We start from the raw sequence: 7,864 nt of genomic DNA on the forward strand, positions 1-7,864 counted from the left end.
TAAATTATGTCATCAAATTTTTAAAAAGTTTCATTTTTGAGATTATGGTATTTAAAAAATTATGAACGTATTCCTCTAATTACAAATCTTTTTGTTAATTGTGTGCTCGTTCAAATTTTTTAGTGTTCGACATTTCCTAATGAATGAAGTTGTGCATTTCATCCGAAGTGATTCCTTATATAATGGATCTTCATTTTAACGAGAGTTTTAACTCTCAATTTTTTTAATGTAACGTAAACTCTCTAATTTTTTATTTTTTATTTTTTTAGATTAATATCATTGATTATCACATATGCTCATAAGTAATCTCCATTTTTATAATTTTAAAGGGTAAATGAAAATTTTTGAAATAATAAATATATAATAAAAATCTATCTCAAAGTGCTCGTCTACATCATCATCATTAGAACACGTGTGTACAACAACATTTACAACGGACTCCCATGTGTCATAAATAATCATTAATTAAAAGTTGAAGAAAAGATTGATCTTGATACAATTTTAAAAGTTGACCCCTTGGTAAAAAAATACGTTCGAAATATTAGGGATGTGATTGAAATAATCTACCCTAAAGCTTGAGGACGTTGTGCGTAATGTAAATTAAAATTGTATTTGTTATGCGCATTTAATATTTTGTGTTATTTGTATTATAGAGTTTTACATTATATTATGTTATTTAGTTTATGTTCATCTCTCATATGAAAAACTTCATTGGGTCTCTCTTAGTTTATGTCAATAGCATAATAATGGCTGTAAGCTCTAATATGAAATATCCAATGTTTCCTATCTCTCTAATTTCTCAAGGCTCTCAATCATGTCTTAATTGAGTAAAACCATAATATTGAAGAAAACGTTCAAATATTCTACCTTACATATTATTAAACTAAAAAAAAATCGGACATCTTTACTAATATAAACTTGTGTAACGTGCCATATTAGACCACCACACTACTTGAATATAATTAAGGGGCAATTAGTCATGCCATCTTAGGGGATGTTTGACGCACAATAAAAGTAGAAAGTTGAGTTGATAATTATTATCTGAAGAGTTAAATTTTCTGGGTTTGTTATGCAGAGTTAAGTTGAGTTAGTAATTATTGTATGTGTTTAGTGTGCAGAATTAAGTTGAGTTAAGTTGGAAAGCCTGTATTTAGGTGTAGAGTTGAGTTGAGGTATCTAATGTAGTTTTTGTAGATGAGATTGATTTTTTTTTTTTTTGGTCTTTTTTGTCTTTTTTTTTTTTTTTTTTTTTTTTTTTTTTTTTTTTTTTTTTTTTGCTTTGCTTAGTTGATTAATTTCCAACTGTACACCTGCTTTCTCAATCATTTTATGACATAAACTGGAAAAATTCTATTTTTTTTTTTCAATTTGTAAAACATAACAGATTCTTTTTGAACGATTTTTTTTTAAACTATAAAAACTCTAATTCTTTTCAATTTGTAAAACATACTAAGAAAATATATGTCATATTGCAACTCAATTACTTATAAATTGGTATATTGTATGTATGTATATTGAATCTTGCCAACTTAACATTATTATAAAAAAAACTAACATGTTGTACACATAAATGTTGAATAACTGGATAACTTAGGTCTCGTTTGGTAACCATTTTGTTTTTTGTTTTTGTTTTTGAAAATTAAAGTCTATGAACACTACTTTCACCTCCAAATTTCTTTATTTCTTTTATACTTTTCATCAATAGTTTAAAAACTAAGCAAAATTTTGGGAACTAAAAAAAGTAGTTTTCAAAAACTAGTTTTTGTTTTTGAAATTTGGCTAAGAATTCAACTATTGTACTCAAGAAAGATGCAAATTATTGTAATAAATGTGGATGAAATAGACTAAATTTTCAAAAACAAAAACAGAAAATCAAATGGTTGCCAAACGGGTCTTTAACATATTATGTTTATATAATACCTTTATTATATTAAAAAAAAAGTAATTTTAGGACTAGTTAAAAGTAATTTTAAGATATTTTTCATTTTATTCCTATGCTTATGATGTTGAAAAGATACTAACTTTCGTTCCTATGCTTATTCGCCTATAGTTATGATGTTGAAAGATACTAACTTTTGTTCCTATGCTTATTTCTATACTTATACTTTCTTCATTGTGGAATGTATGCCATATTAGAGTTATTCTTTATATAAACAAAAACAAAGTTTTTTTATTCTATACCCATTTGCAATTTTCTTTTTAATTTTATAGAAAATTGTAAGAGAAAATAAAATGAAATAAAATAACCAATTTAAAATTATAAATAGAATTATAAATTTAAAATTAGGGAATATTTTCTTCTTCTTCTTTTTTTTTTTTTTTTTTTTTTTTTTTGTATTTACAGCTATTCTTATAAAGATTAGTTTCATGTATTTATAGCTATTATTTATATAAATAAAAATAGAGGTCCAAAATGGCAAAAAACTAAATCGGAACAAAAACGAATCCAACAAAGTCCAGAACCAACAACAATCGAAAAAATCAAACATGCAAGGGCTAATTGATATACGAGGGAATCCAGATGAGAACGTACAAAGCTTAAGCCAGAAACTAAATATTTGAAAAGATTTTAAATGTAAAAAAAATTAGATCTACCAAAAAATCATTCATATCTACTAAAAAATAGTTATATCTAAAAAAATAGTTAGATCTATAAAAAAAAAAGTTAGAATAACAAAAAAAATAGTTAGATCTACTAAAAAATGGTTAGATCCACCAAAAAATCGTCCATATTTACTAGATCTAAAAAAATAGTCATACAAAGAAAATGGAAGAAGAGAAACGTAGGGCCCAACAAGAAAATGCAAATATAGAATGAAGTATGAGGAGAATACAACCCATACAAGCCCGAAGAAAGAAGATGCGAGATGAAAGAAGACAAACCGAACTACGAAAGAAGAGAGAAGATGAGAAGAGAGAGGTGAGTAATGAAAACGTGTAATGGGAAGAGAGAAAAAATAAGGAGAGTAACTTTCTTTTCAATGAGCAATATACACCGAAGATATGTTTAAGTCCACCTAATTCGACTCTATTGGACTATCAAACATCCCCTCAATGAAATCGTGACTTAAAAATTATTGGGTAAGCTAGCTAGTTTGAGTAGTTCAACTACAAGTGACTCTATTTTGCGAGAGAATAGGAAGTATCTAATAACGTCATATATATCCCACATGTCTCCATCTAGAAATCCTACTCAACAGGATAGATTAACTTGAAAACCGATCATTTGGGGTCGAGCTTTCTTTTCTTTCAGTTCTAAGATACTAGTATTTTAAATGTTAATACTGGTTTCCTTCCGTCCCTCAAATCATACAAATAATAATAACAATAATAATATGTTCTTGAAATGGTTGTTTGTTTGTTTTCATAATTGAAATGTTTGGTTTTGATTCCAACGAATCACATTTTGCATTAATTCTACTACTTTAATCAATTGATTAACCGATACTTTAGCGATGAAGTGCAGCATCTTTTAAACTTGATTTTTCTAGCTTAATTACTAGGTTTTATTTTATCAAACTAGTCAACTTATGTTTATCGTATCATATTCATCCTCAATTAATCTAATCAATAACGATTTATGTATCAACTTTTTCTTTTTGTTTGTGAGAAAGAGAAGATTTTATTAAATCTCAAGGGTAAAATTTGAGATACATTCATTTACAGCAATATTTTGAATCTATATAGAGAAGGAATCTACTGAAGTTTCATTTATCCCTAACATTTTAGCTTTTTAGCTACAATATCAGCAAACTTATTTTTATTTCTAGGGATAAAGGCAAAATTAATGGAATCAAAAGAAGTGGAGAAATCTCAAATCTTTTCAAGCCATACACGTACGTTGCTGCTACAAAATATTTTTTTTCGAGATTAGGTTAATTGCGTCATAGCAATCCGATTCTAACAAGATCTTCCTAAAATTCATTTGAGAAGAAAGTTTTGTCTCTTGAAGGCAAAAATTTCAGTTAAAGAGGGAGGATAAACAACATTAGTTGATGAAATTTGTACTGCTTTCAATGATCTAAGGTCATCCTTTATAATTGTATTGAATCCTAAAGAATTTGGAAAAGTTTATGTATCAACATTTTTGTTTTTGGTATAATAAATGTAGCTGATTGTAATATTACAATAGATAAAATTTCATATTCTTTATATTTAAAAAAATAATAATCTATATACATCATTCCTAATAAAACAAAACAAAACATATTTAAAAAAAAATTGTCGTGGAATATTTGTGATTCAGCACGTGGGTATCGATTAGATACAGAGACAAAGATCTAGAAAAAATTGAATTCTCCAGCCGAAAGCAAAAGGGGCGGAAAAAGGATAGCTGGCCCAAAGCCAAGCGTGAGCCACGAGCCTTCCAGAATCACATAATTTACACACAAACATATACTTAACTTAGACTTAACAACCATTAGCCCTTTAATCACAAAACAACATTCCGCCACGTGGAATTTCCAACTACGTTTCCCGTGTCACCCATGTCTCAGCAAACCCAAACCAAACCGAGAAAACCCCACATGAATTCATCCCCTAATTTCCACTATTACAAATTAATCCAACCACGTCACTATCATTTTATAAATTTCCAGCTCATAAGCTTTGCCTTTTATTTTATTTCTATCAGTTAATCATATATTTATACCAAAATATACGTCAACTTGAATACCGTAAAATGTCCCCATCCAGAACGATAGAGGTTGGATGGGTTTGCTTATGCTTTGTACACTAATCATCATTACCACCTAATTAACACCCAAAATAAATTTTAGTAGTAGTATACCTTTTTTATTTACACTATAAATTTATTTTCATAAATATTAACCCCAATACATGGACCCTAAATAAGAAAAAGAAAACTAAACAATCTCGTCAGCGATGATACGTAGGTAAATGGAATCTGTCTGACCGAGTAAGCTGTGACGCAATTAATCGTCACCTACAGTTTCTATTACGTCCTGGACTGCGTTACCCGTGTTGACGCTTAACTTTATCACAGCCCAATTGGTAATTGCCCAATATAAATAAATGCCCAATGCCATTATTCCAATACCGCAATGCCCCAACATTCTCTCTCTCTCGAAATTGAATCTTTTTCTTTACCAAATTTGCAAATAATGCACCAAGCAATTCCGTACAGGACGTGGATTCCGGCCGCCGCTTCCTCCTCCTGCAAGGCAGCCGAGCCTTCCGGCGATGGAGTTGAAAAATTGGTGTCCAAGAATGCCGTTGTGGTTCTGGCGAAGCGTGGGTGTTGTATGAGCCATGTTTTGAAACTGCTGTTGTTAGGCCACGGTGTCAACCCGGCCGTCGTTGCTGTCGGTGAGGAAGATGAGGTGGATATTGCCGGCGAGATTGGGAAATTTTCCCCCGGCACCGGAGATGGGAATGATGGGAGAGTACAGTTTCCGGTGGTGTTTGTCGGCGGGAAAATGTTTGGTGGGTTGGAAAAAGTGATGGCGGCTCATATTTCCGGTGAATTGGTGCCGGCGTTAAAGGATGCGGGTGCTCTGTGGCTTTGATGTTTGATCTCTAAAGGGAAATTATTTTTTTTCCACAAAAAGGGAATATGGTAAATTATATTGTTGATCTTTGAATTCTCTACCATTGGATTAAATTTAATTTCTGATCTCAAACAGTGGATGCAGAGGAGAACTTTTGGAGTTAATACAGATGAAGTTTCGCCATTTTTTCTTTGAAATGCCCGGACAGAGATTTGGTAGCTGAGATTCAAAATCATGTAAATTATTTGTTTTGTTTTATTTAATAATTAATAATAGCCACGAAATTAATTTTATTTCTCTCTACATTTATAAAATGTGAAAAAGTCGGTCAAAGGCCTAATTATATATTTTGTGAAATCCTCCGACTAATATATTTTATATAAATTTTTTTGTCTAATTTAAATTTTTTTGTCCATTTAAAATAAAATCCATTACTTATCTTTTTCTTCAACGTCACACTATAGGGATCGACATCAATCAAAATATTCTAGTGTGACTCATCATTTTTTGAATAATAAAAAATGAATGCATATAATATAATATTCGTTAATAAACCATGAATATGAAAAAAAAGATAAAAGGGACAATTGCACAATTAGCAAAGCATGTTTGATATACTTATATTAATTAACGTGAGGAGACACCATCCACGCTTTTCGATGTAGATTTGATATACTTATATTAATTAACTGATATACTTAAAATAATATCTATGAATATTGCACTGATGTACTTCATTTATGTACATTAGTTATTATAACAATAGTATATTATAAGCAACACCCATCTAAAAGGGGAGAATACAAAATAGATAAGATAGTGTAGCAAGTATCCATGAGTAATAAAAAATAAATTAAGTGAAAATCAAATTTATTGATTGAATTTTCATTATTGTTAGATATACTTCTAATACACCTGGAATATGTTGGGTTATATGTCATAAAACTTGCAGTTTGTAATGTTAAATATTTTCTATTATCAATAAAGATGTTATTGACATTTATTCAATAAAACTGTTGTTGAATAGGTAAATTGTATTTGTATAAACTAAAATCCAATAAACTAAGATCCATGACTATTGCATGAATACTTAACTTTATGTGGAGACGTAAAGATGGATCAAGTTCAAGTAAATAGCCAAAACGATCTATAGTATATGAATAAGCTTGGATACCTTATTCTAGTAACACTGTCGGACGCGGTCCACTTTGTAGATAGTACAAATAATGTAATCCTTAATTGTTCATGTAGAGACATGCGAGTGGAGGCATCCTATGCAATGAGTTTGTATAAGACTAGGACCAAGGAATAAGTCACTATTACTTTATAACGTTTAAGTCACTCTTACTTTATAATGTTGTTTACTGTTTAAGACTAACTATTTTTTAATCGATGACCTAGGTAACTCGACCTTAATCTTGAGCTAACTATGAACTTCTATTTATTCAGAATTATCCTTAGATTTGCATAGGTGAAGGTTGATTCAATAGCTGGCTCAATAAACCTCTCATTTCAGGAAGAAAACTGGGTAAATAGTTAGGGACATAGGGTGCAAGATGGAATTCACTCTTACCCATCTCTAGGGATAGTATAGAGGTTGTTCTCTTAACTACTGATTCCAAGTCTTGAACAGGGGGTCCCACCCTCTCATTGGCTCGAAAAGAACTTGGTTTAGTGATTGGATTACAAACCTATTGTTCATTAGAGAATCAGTGGGACTTAAAAAGCAAGACGTAATTTCGGGAGTAAAACAACATTTGTCCCAATCGTTATTACGAACAACCTGTGAAGGGTCGACTTACTGATTATGATTAAATCAAGTGGACAAAAATATATCTACAGTGAGGAGTGTGCAACTACTGAGCTATAGTGGTGTGTCTCGATAGTTAACGAATATTGATTAATTCAGTTTAAAGAGTTTAGCCAATTAATCTCAAATCATTGGAACTCATGATCTGTAGATCCATAAGGTCTCTCTACTAGCTCGTAAAAGATTAAATTTTGGATTAGAATATTAAGTGAATTTGAAGTGTTTGAATTAAGTTTAGGGTTTCAATTTGAAATGTTCAAAAATTAAAGTTTAAATATTGAAGTGTTCAATTTCAATTTAGGATTTAGACAATTATGTTCGATATAATTAACGTTTAAATTTATTGAAATTAAAAGAGTTTAAAATATTTAAATATTGATTTAAATATTAATTACATGAATATGGATTCATGTTTGAATTAATTAGGTGTTTGATTTAATATTTGATATTAAATTATTATTTATTTAATTAATGATTTAAAATAAATCAATTTCAAATTAAGAAATTCAATTTTGGAAATTGAATTTTGTTTAATTTAATTAAA

At 29.6% G+C, this 7,864-nt stretch overlaps 1 pseudogene across 1 annotated transcript; it reads left to right on the forward strand.

The window, feature by feature from the left end:
• The first annotated feature begins 5,101 nt into the window (after positions 1-5,101).
• LOC120072860 (glutaredoxin-C9 pseudogene) lies at positions 5,102-5,803 on the forward strand (annotated as a pseudogene). Its single transcript, XR_016528699.1, has 2 exons — positions 5,102-5,578; positions 5,646-5,803. The product of XR_016528699.1 is annotated as a glutaredoxin-C9 pseudogene (transcript).
• Positions 5,804-7,864: the final 2,061 nt, after the last annotated feature.

The sequence above is a fragment of the Benincasa hispida genome, chromosome 3 (assembly GCF_027475165.1).
Source record: "Benincasa hispida cultivar pf3 chromosome 3, pf3_genome.v1.1, whole genome shotgun sequence".
Classification (NCBI taxonomy): Eukaryota; Viridiplantae; Streptophyta; class Magnoliopsida; order Cucurbitales; family Cucurbitaceae; genus Benincasa; species Benincasa hispida.